Genomic DNA, 17,368 nt, shown 5'->3' on the forward strand with positions numbered 1-17,368 from the left:
AATGTATGTGAAAGGTGTGCATTGTCAACCTACGTGGTGGCCTGGGTTGTTTCTCTCTTACATGTTGCTTGTCCTCCTCTACCACTGCCTCTTCTCTTAGAATCCAGGGATCTGGTGCGACTGGAGCCCAACCCCAGAACGCTCACCTCTCCTGGGCTCACAAGGGGCCTTGTGAGAGCTCTCCCAACCCTTCCAGAAAAGTGCCTAGAAAACAGTGTGACACCAGCATTCATGCACATTCCTCAATTTAGTTTGGATTACAACTCAAATTTCTGGGAATGAGATTATTTCCATTTTTACAGGTATTATTTTAATTTCGCACATTATGTTTCTTTTTCTAGACATTGAAATAGAGAAATATAACAAACTGTCTGCACACATGCCCTCAGGGGCACCTGGCTGACTCAGTCCGTACAGCATGAGACTCTTCATCTCTGGATCATGAGTTCAAGTTGCACATGGGCCTAGAGCATCCTTTAAACAACACACATACACACACACACACAAACATGCCCTCATCATCCAGGTTTGTCAAAGCATCATGTGTCATATTTATTATAAAAAAATACACACCAATTGAGGCAATGTCTTTCTTTTGTCTTAATCAGAAAAATCCCTCTCCCCTCTTTCTCTCCTAAGAATTAACTGCTACCATAAACAGAACTGCATCATTCCTATATCTATTAATATTCTAAGAAATATTTAATACATGTTTGTGTATTTTTAACACAGAACATAAGTTGTATAGATTGTTTTTTTCTTTCAACATCATTTTAAAGTTATAGCCATGTTAACATGCAGCTTTAACTAATTTACCATAAATGTTGTTAATCGGGTTGTTGTAGAGCTTTTGTTCATCCTATTAACTGGTACATAATGTACCAGCGTTAGAATATTACATACAATATTATTATAGTATTTTTGACATAATACCTATATAAGTATATTGTAATACACGTATCCATCCTTTTATCAATAAAGGTTTAGGTTTCTAAAAAAAAAAGGGTTTAGGTTTCTAATTTTTTCTCTTATGAACGTTACAGTGAGTGCTAGTAAACATTTCTCCTTGTGCACATGTGCGATGGCTAGTTTCAGATGCATAGCCAAGAGCAGTCTCCTGCAATTAGGTGGTGAGGATATTCCAATTTACTAGCTATTTTATGTATTGAAAGCCCCAACAGTAGAGTGTAAAAATTATCTTTTCTCCACATTCTTGGGTTATCAGAGCTTTTCACTCTTGCCAATCAGACAGAGATAAGATGGTACCGAATTATAGATTAAATTGATATTTCTCTGATAACTGTGGGGATCAGTTTTTGTATGTTTATTGGCCCTTAGGGATTCTTCCTCCATGAACTCCCAGAAGTAACAATAAATGTAAGCTCAAAGGGACCTGGATGTAGAAGGGGGTCTGAGCAGAACCCCACTGTGTTCTCTTAAGCCAGACATTGAAGAGATCTGCTAAAATACACAAGCCCACTCTTGTCACCTTGTTTCTAATTTTGGAAAATACATTTTTCATAAAAGTGTTACTTATGTTAATATACAACTGGTTCATCACTATTTTAAATAAACTAATAAATATTTTAAGCAAATTTTCAACTTTAGTTTCTAAAATAGTAGTTATCAATATATTTAACCTATGGAAACAAAAGCTCAATAAGTCTGAAGAGTGCGCTGAGCTTGTGAGACCAAATGCTTGAGAATTGCTGCCGTCTGCTGCCGTGGTGAAGAGTGTTTCACTTTCCTAAATGTGCGCCCATGTGGATGGAGGAAAGCCAGAGTAGAGACCAGGGCGCTGGACCAGATCTAACAGCTTGGGGAGGCAGGAGTTACAGGGAGGAACCTTCTGGAACAGCAGGTCATGACTTCTCTCGAGAGCTGCAGATGTGCTGGCCTCATTTCCTGAGTTCAAAACAGGACAGTAAACTTGTTGTCCCTCCTATGAGGTCGAGGGGAAAAATACCCTGAAAACCAGCGATTTCTCAGTGACAGTCAACTCCAGGGTATACAACTATGGCCTGTGAGTCCAGTAATGTGCATATTCCATTAGGGGTAACGTATAAACACTAGACAATGAAAATTTCAATTGTGCATCTGCCTCTGAAGGAGGCAAAATACAGCAAGATTATATTTCTAAATGCATTACTTTGCAGCAACATTCTTCCCCATGGCCTTAATAGTGGGGGACTGAATTTTGGTAATGGGTTGCACTTTATTATTATTTTTAAAGATTTTATTTATCTGAGAGAGAGAGAGAGAGATAGCATGAGTGGGCTTAGGGGCAGAGGGAGAAGCAGACTCCCCACTGAGCAGGGAGCCCGACACGGGATTCAATCCCAGGACCCTGAGATCAAGACCTGAGCCCAAGGCAGACGCTTCACTGACTGAGCCCCCCAGGTGCCCCTGGGTTACACTTTTAAATGACATTTGTTCACTCACAGAAATATCTTCTAATCTATCCCATGTTGTAAGATACCACACTATGAAAGAGGGATCACTTACTTTAGGTATAAATCAAGACTGGTGGGGGTTGTTTGCTTCCTTCTTTTTTTTTTTTTTTTTAAAGATTTTATTTATTCATGAGAGACACAGAGAGAGAGGCAGAGACACAGACAGAGGGAGAAGCAAAGCAGGCTCCTCACAGGGAGCCCGATGTGGGACTCCATCCCAGCAGGGATCACGCCTAAACCAAAGGCAGACACTCAACCACTGAGCCACCCAGGCATCCCTGTTTGCTTCCTTCTAAAGTGCTTCAGAGTGAGGAAGACAACATGGGACAGTCACACTATCCAATTGCAATCCAAGTGCCAACAGGAAAGACAGAGAAGATGGAGCAAAAAGAATACTGGAAGAAAGCAGCATGAATTTTCTCTAAACTATTCCACCAATTACGAAAGTTTCCCAAGATTTCCCCCAAATTCCCAAAACACAAAGGTTGAAGGACTTCAGCACACTTGTGGGAGGAGAAAAAAAACAAGGAAAACACTTCCAGGCATATCACAGTCAAACTGCTGAAAACCAAAGAGGAGAAAACTTTAAAACCAACTGGGGTTGGGAGTCAGGGACGTAAGAAAGCCAAGGGAGCAGCAAGGAGACTTTCAGTTGCCTTTGCACAAAGCAATGGAAACTGGGAAAACGTAGTTCACTCATCTTGAAAAATTGCTCAACTTAGACTTCTTTATTTGGTAAAATATCTTTCGAAAATAAGGGCAACATCCAAAACTAATTATGTGCTACATGTTGGCTAATTGAATTTAAATTAAAAAAAAAAATAAGGGCAAAATGAAGATTATCTCCCCAGATCAACAGAAGCTAAGAATTTATTAGAATCTATTAGAACTGCACTGTATTAAATACTCATGTGAACCATTTAGGTAGAAGTGAAATGACTCTACATAGAAGTAGGAAACTGCAGGCGCAAGCAAAGAATATTGGAAAGGAAACGTAAGTGGGAAAATATGAAAAAATAGTGACCGCTTCAAGAAATAGTCATTACTATGCTTAAAAACTCTGCTTCTGGTTTCACAAGATGTAGAATTCAATATATAACAGTTACAGTGGAAAAGGCAGAAGGATAAATATAGCTAAGTGTGGTAAGACTTTATATTTTATGGAAGGTGATAAAATTCTAATTTTAGGTAGACTCTAATAAGTCCTGGATGCACAATCACTAAAATAAAAACATATATGTTATAATAAAAAAGACCATATTAAATGGAACAGCAAAGAAAATGCTTGAGTCATGCAAAAGAAGGCAAAAAAGGGGAATTAAAAAAATAAAAAAGAATAGATGAGACAAATAGAGGACAAATAAGAAGATGGTAGAGTTAATCTAATTATATAAGAAATTAAGTTGAACACACACAGGGTATCCACTAAATAAAAGGATCGATTTTTCAGGCTGGATTTAAAAAAAAAAAAAAAAAACAGAATAGCAAGATCCAATTATTTAGAAGACACACTTTAAACATAAGGACACAGATAAATAGAAATTGGTGATCAAGCATGATACACCACAGAGACCTAAATGCAAGAAAGCTGGTGTGACCATTTAAATATCAGAGTCGATTGTAAGCAATAGTTTTACTAAGGAGAAACAAGGACATTTTATAGTAGTAAAAAGATCCATTCAACAGGAAGACCTCTCAATCTTCAATGTACCTAATAACATAGCTTCAGTTCTCAGATTTAAAATCTCCCACTTTTGACACTCAGAGAATTCCCTTTTCTTCTAACTAGGACACGTATTAAGCTTTAGGCGTTTTTTGTTTTCTGTTTTTACATTATTTCTATGTGCGCACATGGAAGGGAGGGGTATTACCTCAATTAGCAATGCTTTTCTAGTTTTACACATAGCTAGTGTCTCAAAAGGTGTTACAAGATGCTTTGCAAGTGCATGTATTCTAGAGCAGAGTCGAGAATCAAGTGTCAACAGTAGGGTGAATAATTTTACAGTGCAGTTATGCAAAAAAAATATTTGCAGTTTTATGAATATTGCTAATTAATTAATTAATTATAGCTAATTAATATTGCTAATTAATTAATTTGCAGTTTTATGAATATTGCTAATTAATCATACATACATAGCCTCCTATCCTGGACAGGTAGAGACTGACAGGGCATCTTTTAGTAAAGCTACCATTGAGAATGATTCAGGCAAAAGGAAACAGGAAATGGGTTCTTAATGGTAGGTGGTTAGAGCCAGGCCTGAGTCAGAGCTACCAGAGAAGCAGAGAGGGCACAGCTCTGATGGGGGTGCTGGGTCATGCACTCTGCAGAGGCTCTTTGAATACACCTACTGAACTAATTAAACTACCATTAATTAACAGTTACCATTTGGCTGTGAGGATGTTTTGTCACCAGGCGGAGTTTCATGACCCATTAGTCAGAGAAACTAGGTATCACCAAATATACTAAATGGTTCAATCCAAACTGGTGATCACTGCAAAGTTATGGCTCGGCCCTGGTATCTGGGTGAGGATTTTGGAGTGCCCTCACGATACTGCCAATGTTCAAATATTCATCACCACCATCGGACTAATAATAACTCACAAAATATAATATGTTGATCATCATAAAAGACAGCTTTTGTAAATCTTAATGAGTCTGGTTTCAAAAATAAAGAACTACCGAAGCATAGAAATTCATATTTTTTCTTCAAACCAAAGCAAGAAAACCTGTTATACTTTTCTATATCCTCTGCCACTACGTAAAATAGGTTTCACATCAGAAAGTAATCAAGTTACCTCTCAAGTGATAAATGTAGGCTGCATCCTTACAAAACATTAATCGAATTACTATTATCAGAACGTCTCTGGCTTTGGCCTGTATTGAAAAGCAAGATAAAAGCTCCTAAAAATAGTTTCTCTGCTGTCAGTGATAGATCGGCTTAGTCAAATGAGATACCAGTAAATACTGCTCAGAAAGTTTGCCTGATTTAGTTGATAGAATCCAGAGTGTTATTCAGTCTTAATTATTTAATTATTTTAAATGCATGGCCAACTTAGTTAGAACTAAGAGCTAACATCCTCTCCTGGGAACATCTCTAAGAATGACAGTTTTTCCTATTTATATGTGTAATTTCTGTGAGATCGAATAAGTTCTACTTGGTGTTAAGCTAGAAATATGCACTTAAGTACTTAAAAGTGGTCGGGCAGGTGGGTGGCTCAGTCCCTGGAGGGTGTGACTCTTGATCTCAGGTCTTGATTTCAGGGTTGTGAATTCAAACCCTGTGTTGGGTTTGGAGCCTACTTAAAAAACAAACAAACACTTATATAATAAAAAGTGTGCCCCTCAAACACATCAGATAAGCAAATGTGTTCTTTGGCAAATAGTATACTTCCTTGTAAAAAATCTGTCCAGTATGAATATCACAATTCTCCTAAAGAATACATAAGACCACATGCCTCATCACTAAGTGATGGGGTCCTCTTTGCAGCAGTGACTCCCCTCGGGGACCTGGGGTAGGTATTGTTGGAGCCATGGGTGACACGGGAGCAGAGGGCAGGACATCACACCAGGTGGCCAGGGCTCCGGCGGTCAGCGCCCACGGCCCTGCATGTCCCAGGGGTGCAGGTGCACCGTGAGCCCCGCAGGTGCAGGGTGGTGGGGTGCGGCTCTCAGGGAAGGCTCCATCCTCGAGGACCCTCCGCAGCTCCAGGACCACTGGGTGGCACCTCCTTGGCAGAGTCCAGGGTACATATTATGTACTAGTGAGGAGCACATGTCATATATGTATTACGCCAATATTTCTGGTGTATGATATATTTGGGCACAATATATGGAATTTATATATATATATGCACTAATATACACACCTCATATAAACATTGTATATGCTAATTTATAAGTATCCAAAATATAGTGATATATAATGCTGTAACTAGGTAATGTGCACACATATAAAATCATATAAATATATAATTGTGTCTATACGTTGTACAGAATCATCATTAAATTGTATATAAATGTATGATTTATAAAGTTAATGTATGATATATACATTATAGTGTATAATGTGTATATATAATACACATTAATATCTTTTATATTTAATATCAATCTAATTAACATCCATCACCATACATATAGATGTATTTATATATGCTGTCTTTATGTTATCACATACTTATGTACATATATACATACATTGTACATATACATAAAATGTATAACATATTTATAATTTTTATAAATTTTTTATTTTAATTTACTTAATATATTATTGTACACAAATATATAATACAATATAAATGAGATATATTTCTATCAAATTTTATATTATATAAATTGCATATAACTAGATATTTTATATAATTTATAAATTTTATAATTGTACATTTATGCCATTTTATACATACAGTGTATTCCTTTGAATATGATTCTATATTATACAGACATAAGTGCTCATACTCTTCATATATGACATCATTCTATGAAGGTATTTCAGAGAAGTAACCTAACCCCTGAGGTTTAAAGCGGAAAGAGGGAGCACTGTCATCAAGCAGATCTCTGATTGAGACCGGAAATCTCACGGGGTTTTTAGCTACTCACCTCTTGCCACCAGAAGCCCACGTGCATAGTGGGAAGGACCTGGCACAGCCGGCAGCCGACCGATGATGCATCTCTGCCGGGCCCTTTCCAAGCAATCCACACGCACAACCCCATGGCTTGGGCTTCCCTGCTCCCAGCACCAAGGATCTCTGGATTCTGCTCCTGTCTCTGGAAAGCAGTGAACTTGCAAGAAACTGCAGGATCCGGGGCCCAGAATCGGGGTGAAAATACCCCCAACATTCTCTCAGTCCACAGACCTTATTTCACGTCCATCCCCAAAGGCTTAGTCTGGTGCTGGGTCTGAAAGTTAAGGCCCTCTGTACTTGTCTCTCAAAATGAGATACCTTTACTCGCTTGTTGCATTTTACTTGCTCTTGGGCATTAAACTCATGCCCAAGACTCATGGGGTCAACTCTGAACACCCTCTATGGGTGTTCACTTCCGGGCATGGGACACCCCACTGCTCGGGCTGCACCTGGATGCTCTGCTTCCCATCCAGTTGCTGCTCCTTGAGGAAATGCACAATTCAGCGGAAGTAAAACATGATTATTGATATGGACCAAGGCTACACAAGCAAGCAACAATTTTTTTTTAGAGGGTTTGAATTTACTCTCTATGCAAAGGCCAGATTTAAATGTCTTGTAAGATTATCCGCAGAGTTGGTTCTTCCCTTTGGTAGGACTAGCTGAGAGCTGGGTGCATCTTGACAAAGGCTTTACCTCATGTGGAAGTTGGCCGTTGACATCAGAGGCCAAGGTCTAGGTCTCTACTCCCACAGCTGCCCGGGCCATGCTCCACTCATCCCCCGGCCCTGCCCACAGCTCCTGATCTCTGTGGAGGAAGCAACAGCAGAAGGGAATGGACATGGGTCCAAATGCACGCATTTAGTGCACATGCTGAGACTTGCAAGTGTTTTCAAGTCAAGATACCGAGTTTGCCCTCAGCTTCAGCTGGTGCCTCCATGGGCTCTAACTTTGGAGAAAGCTGGAGGCTCTCTTCCTCAGAAGGCTACAGAGAAGAGATGCAGGAAAGGTGAGGGGGTTGGCAGGAAGAGAGGGTAACTGAGCTGGTCACATTTCAAAGGAAAATTTTCAGGAGCTGAAGTTTAATTAAAGTCACGATTAAGGCTCTGTGCTTCCTGAAGCTTCTGTGATGTTTGCCACACTCTCTTCCTTCCTCTCTGCTTCTGTCTGTCCCACTCAGCTAGGCTTCTGAGGATGGTGTAGGCAACGATGTCAGGAGCTTAGTCTCTTGGAAGGGGCTCCAAGGGACCAGGCCTTCAGACTCCTTTTAGCCTGGTGTGGACAGGGCTACCAGGAAAGCTTCGTTGGCCAGAGCCTCGAGCCTGGGTGCTCCTGTGACGCAACACATGGGGAGGGCTTCAGGACCAGTTTATTCTATCTGCTGTCCCTGGAATTCCCGCCCCGAACTACTGTGAACTTTGGCCAACTCCTTTCCTCATGGTCAACCATAAAATATCAGTGCCAAGCCATGATGAAAGAGGACAGTGCCCTCTGACACGTCTCAAGCAGGGGGTTCAGCACTGCCAACAGTAGTGGGGAAGGGTGGTGAGGGCTGACGTCTCCCAAAGGAAACTACAGGACAGCGTGCAAATTGCATTTGAGGATGGCACCAGGAGAGGCAGGCAGGAGGGGCGCCCCTCTTTGAATGGTTCACCAGGAATGGGGATGGTGCGCCCTGCTCCAGCTCTGGCTCCCCTGGGGCCCCCTGTTGTGCCAGCCTCCATCTGGGTGAAGGCTGCCTGGTCTTCCAACCAGAGGACTGGTTGGAAGGGAGGCAGGGAGGGAGCGAGGGAAGGAAGCAGGAAAAACAGGACTCTTTTCCCTGAACATAATTCTGATCCGGTATTTTCCTCCCAAGCCTTAACCAGCCCTCTATTCTGATGTAGCCTGATTAGTTAAATGCTTCCTCAGTGCTGTTGGGTTTTTCACATTCTCTCTCTCAAAATTTCACATTATACCAAACAATTGGCACATATCTGTGTGTGTGTGTGTGTATGCGCATGCGGGCCTTCGTGTCTATTTTTATCATTTCCTTGGAACAATGACTTTATTATGAATTTCAAAATCTCTTATAGTGTCCTGCCCATGTGAAATTGAGAAAAGCACTTAACTACCCGAAGACATATTTTTCCTCATTTCTCAAGAGCATTAATGTCTAATTCATAGGGTTGTTTTAAGGATTAAACGAGACAGTATAAGACACATTGCCTAGTGCCTGATATGCAGTGAGAGATAAAATTTAGCTCCAAGTATTAGAGGTTTTTTTTTTTTAAGATTTTATTTATTCATGAGAGATACAGAGAGAGAAAGAGAGAGAGAGAGGCAGAGACACAGGCAGAGGGAGAAGCAGATTCCATGCAGGAAGCCTGACATGGGACTCAATCCCGGGTCTCCAGGATCAGGCCCTGGGCTGAAGCAGCACTAAACCACTGAGCCACCAGGGCTGCCCAGTATTAGAGTTTTTATGCTGCAAATTATTAGTGTTCTTTTGGCAAAACTGAAGCAAATAATACCTCTACCAGTGGTGTGGGAGAGTGTCAACATTTTGATATTTTCATTCTAAGGAATATAATCAGAGTGCTTCTTATTGCATGTGTCCTTTTGTCGTTGAAGGAAAGCATGAAGGGAGGCCCTTACCATGCTTCCGTGCGGGTTTCACTGGTCAGTCTCACTGGCTGCACTCATTGGCGACATCCATGCCTAAACCACCTCTGGGACAGGGAATGGGGCCACGTGATTATCTGCTGGATGCGCTCCTCTTTGTCTCTTCCCCATGCAAATGAGGTCTGGTTCTGGGATCTGTGTGTATGTTGGGGTGGGGGGGTGGTATATGACTACCTGGGGAAAGTTAGAGGGCACTTCAGTGGTCGAATCTGTAAATAGGGAGGCTGTTTTGCAGCTGTTTGGGGAGCCCAGGAGAGAAAAATAGGGTAGTGCCAGCAGATTAGTCAGTAAAGACTCCTGAGAGGGTGTGAGCATGGGGTCAACACGTGTGGTGACCTACTGCTCTTGGGACAGGCAGCAAGGGAAGGAAGAAGGAGACGCCAGATTTCTGGTTGGGCGTGTGTGATGGTCAAGGTGGTGTTCAGCAATATGAAAGGCAAAGCATCCTGGGGAGAATGACACTAGCTTTGTTTAGGCCATATAAGGTTTGAGTGGTCTTTTGGGTGTTCAAATGAGATAGTCACCCCTTATCCTTGGGGTATAGTTCTCAAGACCCCCCAGTGGAGGCCCGAAACCCTGTATATATTGTGTTCCATCCTACACATGTGTGCCTATGATAAATGTTAATTTATAAATTAAGTACAGCAAGAGATGAACAACTAATAATAAAACAGAACAATTATGACACTATATTGTAAGAAAAGCTGTGTGAATATGGTCTCTGTCTCTCAAAACATTGTCCTGCACGCCCCTCTTCCTGCTGTGCTGATGCGAGACAGTCAAAAGTCTAAGCAATGGGCTGCCTGGACGTGAGGGACGCTAGTGTTGGGGCGCAGAGTTAGGCTACCATTGGCCCTGGACGCTTCTGCAAAAGGAGGATCACCTGCTTCCAGACTACGGTTCACCTCGGGGGGGCGGGGGGTGGTTAGAGCTCAGTTCACCTCGGGGGTCAGAGCTCGGGCAGGCAGGGGGACTGCTGCATTCAGTATGTGATTGTGCGCAGGAGCCCAGGGCACAGGTGAGTCAGCCTTCTAAGAGTACACACCGGGTGGGCGCCGTCTACAAAAAGTAGGTGAAAGCACCCAAGTGAGTGTTGAGTAAAATGTTGCCTGGGAAGGAGTAGATATGGCGATATAAATTGTGGAAATACAGATAAAATGGGGACCGTTTTTTTAAGAAGTCTGGACATTTTTACAGATCTGATTTAGTCAGTGAAAAATTGTGTATCCATCTCAAAATGTCCATAATTCTGCCTTTCTATAAAACGTAATGTTTTACTTTTTTTGCTTGTTCTGTTTTCCTACATAGAGCCTGTCATGGTCCTTGCACAAAGAGTGTCCTACTTCTTTGTTTTATGCTTTCCCGAAGCTACTTTTTTTTACTCAGGTTTTCCTTTATTTTAACTAAACAATGCTATACTTTGGGGCCTTCTTGTTGTTTCTGGAACATGCCAGCCTTATTGTGTCTTAGAGATTTCAAACTGGCTTCTGATTAAGTACTTGGCTATTTGCATGGTTAATTCTCTTCTCGCCTTTAAGTCCTTGCTCAAATGACATCTTCCCAATCAGGCTCCCTCCTGGCTATGTTTTAAAAACTGTGACCCTGGGGCACCTGGGGGGCAAGGTGGGTTAACTGTCTGCCTCCTGATTTCAGCTCAAGTCATGATCTCAGTGTTGAGGGATCAAGCCCCGCGTGGGGCTCCTCACTCAGTGTGGAGTCTGCCTGAGATTTTCTCTCTCCCTCTGCCCCTTTCATTGCTCTCTCTCTCTCTCAGAATTAAGAAATAAAATCTTAAAACAAAACAAATAAAAAGCACTGCAACCCTGCCCATGATTTCCAAATAACTCTTACCCAGCTGTGGTATTTTCTTTTTCCCAAAATGTTGCATCACCTTATATCAAATGGGCATGTTTACTTTTGTCATTCATATTAATTACTTAGTCTATTTTTGACTATTCAGAAACTTCATGAACAGACCCAGAAAACCTATATGAAACAGCAAAGGTTTTCGACCTTATGAGAGACACTGATTTTTTTTGTTTCAGCTAGTACATTGGCCCCTGGAAGGTATTCTGTCTTGTTTAAGTATTTAACTTTGGCATTTAAAATTGCTTACATGTGATAAAAAAATAAATAAGCACTAATTTGCATTTTGTAATGAAGTGACTTCCTGCTGTATTCACTGCATGCCAGGATATGTGGTAGATAGTTATTCAGGCCGTTCGTGTACTGTTGCAGGACACGTTCTGAGCAGCTTTGAGGAAGCCAGAGGAAGCAGCTTCACAGATGTTTATATGCTGCTACCAGACCAGCTTAAATTTTCCCTAAAAATGTAATGCTTGCCAGAACCTAATGAGTGCGTTTGCCAAATTGCAATAGCTTTTCATAGCTAGCTATGCACAAAATTGAGATTGGCTTGTCAGCATAGATCTTTCTGTCTACACTAAAACCAGGGCAGTATGTCCTTTCATTCTTTCATCAGAAACAATTAACCTCTAATTATACTGGATACTTGAAACTCATCCCCCCCGGAGCTCTCGGTCTAGGTGAATATTTAAATATTTAAAATATTTAATATTTATATTTTCCACAAGAATAACATAGTTCCTTCCAATGGGTTCTTATAACACATTAAATACTTAAATATTTTTTAAAAACACAGATACTAAAGTTACCTTGAGCGATAATCGAAAGGACTCGGCCTTCCCACCCCACTGCAGAGTGGAAGAAAATGAAGATGTCATAGGGAATCCACAGTCGGCCTGTGCTGGGAAGAATGGGAACACAGTATGCTAGAAAGTCGGTAGACCTGGGTTTGGGTTCAGGTTCTTATCTGGAGTTTCTAAGATGTTTTTGCCGTGTGTTATGTGGTGGACTCTTTATGAAGAACCCAAGCAGGAATTCGTGACTGGTATTAGTACCAACAATATTATCTCTATGCGATCATAGTTTGTACCCTCATCTCTCCACCTGTTAGGATTCTCTTCTTGCTCTGCAATCTGCATTGTTTCTATTTCTATTTTGAATTTTATCAAAATAAGTGACTACTTAAGGTGACTACCTTAAAATAAGTGACTACTTTATGTCCTTAGGCAAGATCTTTATCTTCTTAGGGTCTTGGTTTCTTTGCCTATGAAATAACTTTGAGAAGGGCCCATGTCTTCAAGAAGTTTATTTTTTACAATAATACCAGAACTGCCACCATTCACCATTTGCTCAAAAGGAAAAGATAGTAAAGATTATAATTATACTGTGTAATAGTACTTTTTACATGGGCAATATGGTGAAATGTTATGCTTGTGTTGAGTGAAAATTCTGTCTAGATTTGTATATATTCTTTCCTGAATCTCTAAACTGGCAACAAAACTGGTTATCATTTAAGACTTTTCTGAACAGAAATGGGCATTATCCATGGTTGGGAACATGATTTTTTTTTTAAAAATAGCATCATTACAAATGACAAGGCCACCTGAAGAATCTATGTAAAAAAATATTTTGTTATTAAAAAATACAGTTCTTGGAGTGAGCCCTAAGTATATTAATGGAAAATTGTAACTTTAACATAAATTTATAATTATGCCCTCAAATCTGGTTTCAAATTAACATCCTACCTTCCTCACTTTACCTCACTGACTGAGGAATAAATTATTTGAGCCAACAGCCACAACTAGCAGAATAGAGGCTTGGCAATGTGTAATACATGGGCATACTCTACAAGATACCCTCTGACTTCCAGAGACAGATGCTCTATTTTTGCCCATTCATCGGCAATGTAAGAACCCATTGAAAGGAACTGTGTGATTCTTTTGGAAAATATTAAACCACTAAATGTACAGTTATGCATGAGTCCTGATTTTCACAAATGTAAGCTAACAGCTGGATGAGAGTGCTGTGGGAGAAGGCCCACCAATTTGTTCACATTTAATGGCATTACTACACAATCTACTGAACAGTCAGCAAAGCAGAATCACAGCTGCTGTGGAAATGAGATTATTTAAAACAAGCTGAGGGAATACATTTAGGCCCAGGGTCAGAGCCTGAAGATCACTCCCTAATGAGTGCTTGGATAGTCACCATGGCATTTTGGCAGAGGAGAAATGAAAATTGGGTGAAATCCAAGGAAAATGCACATGAGGCTCCAGATGATTACAGGACTGTCACATTTAGCAAAAAATGCACTGACCTTTATTTGCAATTCATGACATTAATACCATGTCCAGAGATGGGTACCAGACAACCCTATTATCACAGAGAAAGACAGGCAGTGCATAATAAATTAGACCCAACATCTAGGGGGAGAGTGATTAAGAAGTGGGTTTTTGCATGGTTGGCAGAGAGCAGTTCTGTTGAGCAGAGGTATTTCCTGGAATTTCCCCCATATGTGGATTAGAAATAGGTTGCCAGATTTACCAAATAAAAATACAGGACACTCAGTTAAATTTGAATTTCAGATATGATGAATAATTTTTCATGAGGCATGTGCCAAATATTGTGCACTCTTATACTAAAGCATATTCATTGTGTATCTGAAATTTATATTTAACTGCACACCCTGTATTTTATCTGCCAACCCTAATCAGAAATGAATATTCACTGAAAGGCCAGGGCAAACTGGATTGGATCTCCCCATCTCTAGGGTTCACCCCAGTGTACCAAAGCTTCTCAGTTACTATTTGTGTTGGCTTTTGATTGCTGCCATAGCAGATTGCCAGAAATGTAGAGGCTTAACAGCAACATGGATTTATTATCTAAAAAATACAACATGAGATCTACTGGGCTACAATCGGGGCATCAATAGGGCTGTATTTCTTCTGGAGACTCTGGGGAATACCCATTTCCTTACCTTTTCCACTTTCTCGAGGTCTCCCACATTCCTTGGCTTGTGGCTTCCTTTCTCTGCCTTCTAAGCTGGCGATGACAGGTCAAGTCCTTCTCCCACTGGATCATGCTGACCTCCCATAATCACATTTCCCATGACTCTCTTCTGCCTCCTGCTTCCACTTAAATGGACTATTCTCATTACATTGGGCCCACGTGGATAACCCAAGATACCCTCTCTATGTTAAGGTCAGCTGATTCAGCAACCTTAATCCCATCTGCAACTTCAATTCCCCTTTTCTATGTAAGCTAACATATACACGGGTTCTGGGGATTAGAGCATGGATGTTTCTGGGGGGAGGGCATTGTTCTGCCTACCACAATATCTAAAAGTTGTTTGTCTTGAATTAGGCAATACTTTTGAAGCTGCTTTATTGCCAAGTGAGTCTTTTAATTAGCTAGTTTCGTTTTCTAATAGGAGGCAAACAAAGCAGATTGTGTTTGACCGACATATCAAACATTCTACCCTAGTGTAATGAGAACGAGGCAGTGTAGTGCTAGTGCAAGATGTCAGTGGGTTACAGCTCCAATATACCATACCAAGCAGTTTTATTCATCCTTTTAACATCATTTTTTTAACAGTGTACTGTGAATTCCTTGCGCTGCCTAATTTTGTGAGGACTAGTATATGAAATATAAGCAACAACTCTACAAATACGAACCTTCAAGAAGACAAAGGTAAAGCAAAGTTAACAGTGGGGATGAAATTCTCATTTTCTATTGATTTATTACTTTATATTTTTTTCTTACAAGAGAACACATGTACACCTTTATTTATTTACTTTTCAATAAGTTTAAGTCCTTGACGAGTACAGCAGCACACAGATCCTGTGGCCAATGGCTTTAGCAGGAAGGTTGCTTCAGAATCTGGCAGGAGCCATGCCACTGTTTCTATGAACAGGAGTTCCTTTTCCTGCTGATGACTCTGGTTTTGTTTGCTTTGCCACCAGGAGTCACTGTGTTATTCTTTGCTTTGTACTCATCTCTCGCCATTCAGTTTCATCTCGAGCATAAACACCTTCAATTTTAAGTAGAGCTGTGTGTTCCCTCTGGTTCTGGAGACCCTGCATATGGCCAACAAAAATGGCCTTGGACTACAGCCTTCCAGACATATTTGTCATTTTAGGAATCCTGTTCCCAGTAGGCTGTAAGGTGGCCAAAACTTTGTTTCTCTCTTTCTATTTTTTTTTTCTTTAGGAGCGAGAGAGAGAGAGAGAGAGAGAGAGAGAGAGAGAGAATCTGACTTGGTGTTCAGTCTCATGACCCTGAGATCATGACCTGAGCCAAGGTGGACACTTTACCGAATGAGCCATCCAGGCACCCAAAAAACTTTATTTCTTGATAGGTACATGTACATACATACTCTCTGGAGTCAAATGTGAGGTTGGTTGTATGTCTAACTGGGGGATTACTTGGACAAAGCCCACTGTTAGGACTCTATTCTATTAATTTGCTAATAGATTTGCTAACTAAGGCCCTTCTATATGTCAGGATGCTCTCCATCAGCATCTGGAAAGATCTACTTCTCCTTGATAAAATTATTTTTATTATTTTCTTTTGTAGATGATGTGGACATTAAGGAAAAACTATGGGTTTTTTTTTAAAAAGATTTTATTTATTTATTTGAGAGAGAGAGAGAGAGAGCATAAGCAGGGTGAGGGGCAGAGGGAGAAGGAGAAGCAGACTCCCTGCTGAACAGGGAGCCCGGTGGGGGGCTCAATTCCAGGACCCTGAGATCATGACCTGAGCCTCAGATGCTTAACTGACTGAGCCACCTGGTGCCCTGAAAAACTAAGTTCTTATTTCCAGAGTCTTTAATCTAATTGATGTAAATCTAATTTCAGGCAATTAAATTCTCAGCTAGACTCTCTGTACACAAGGTTATCTGCCTCTGATAGTAGGCAGATAACCATGAATTTAGGTTATCAAGACATTTTAAAAATTATTCACTTCTCTCTTATACTTTCTTTTTATAAGTTCAGTGATAAGTTTCTATGCCATATAATCTTCCTTGAATTATAACCTTTAATGATAATAATTACTGTAATCATTGGATACTTAATAGGAGCCACATTATGTTCTAAGCTTTATAAGTACTCATCATGCAAAACCTATTGAAATAGGTATTACATTTTATTGAAGAGGAAACTGAGACTTTTATATAACTATGTGATTTTATAACTACTTGATTTCAAAGCCTTAGTCAAAATTTGAAATGAACCCTAAGGCTCATGGCTCTGAATGCATGGCTCTTAATAATTACATAAAACATGCCTCCAAAATGTATTATCGTGCTTTTTTATATAATCATAAGTTGCTGGTTTGCTCTCATACTGTTAATTACGATAGTAATGGTTGTATCTTATTCTCTCCCACTTGGTTGCCAAGTGAAGATTTGAGAAATGTTCTCTGGCTTAGAATTCCTTCCTTCGTAAACCTACTCCATACTTCATGAACACATAGTTGGTTAAGTCCTCTGAGGTCAAGGACTGTGATTTATTCAAATATTTTATATTCTGACAACACCCACCACAAAAGGAGATTAATGGAATGCCAGTAAAGATATGTTAATTCATGAGTTACAGATCACAGGCCTTTATGTTAACTACGTGTGTCATCAGAGCACGCAATCACCCCGGACCTCCATTTCTTTTATAAAGTGAGGGTGTAAGTCAGAGCTCTGATAGTAGGCAGATAACAGGCCCCTACAGATGTCGATGCCCTACTCTCTAGAAGTTAGAGTATAA

General features: G+C 40.4%; 1 long non-coding RNA gene across 1 annotated transcript; it reads right to left on the minus strand.

Annotated features, from left to right (window-relative positions):
- Positions 1 to 576: 576 nt before the first annotated feature.
- LOC111090191 lies at positions 577 to 14,880 on the minus strand. The gene is made up of 4 exons (XR_005371139.1): positions 14,587 to 14,880; positions 7,776 to 7,887; positions 7,057 to 7,224; positions 577 to 1,905 (listed from the first exon to the last, which is right to left on the minus strand). It is a non-coding gene; the product is annotated as an uncharacterized LOC111090191 (long non-coding RNA).
- Between the last annotated feature and the right edge of the window lie 2,488 nt (positions 14,881 to 17,368).

The sequence above is a fragment of the Canis lupus genome, chromosome 16, assembly GCF_011100685.1.
Source record: "Canis lupus familiaris isolate Mischka breed German Shepherd chromosome 16, alternate assembly UU_Cfam_GSD_1.0, whole genome shotgun sequence".
NCBI lineage: Eukaryota > Metazoa > Chordata > Mammalia > Carnivora > Canidae > Canis > Canis lupus.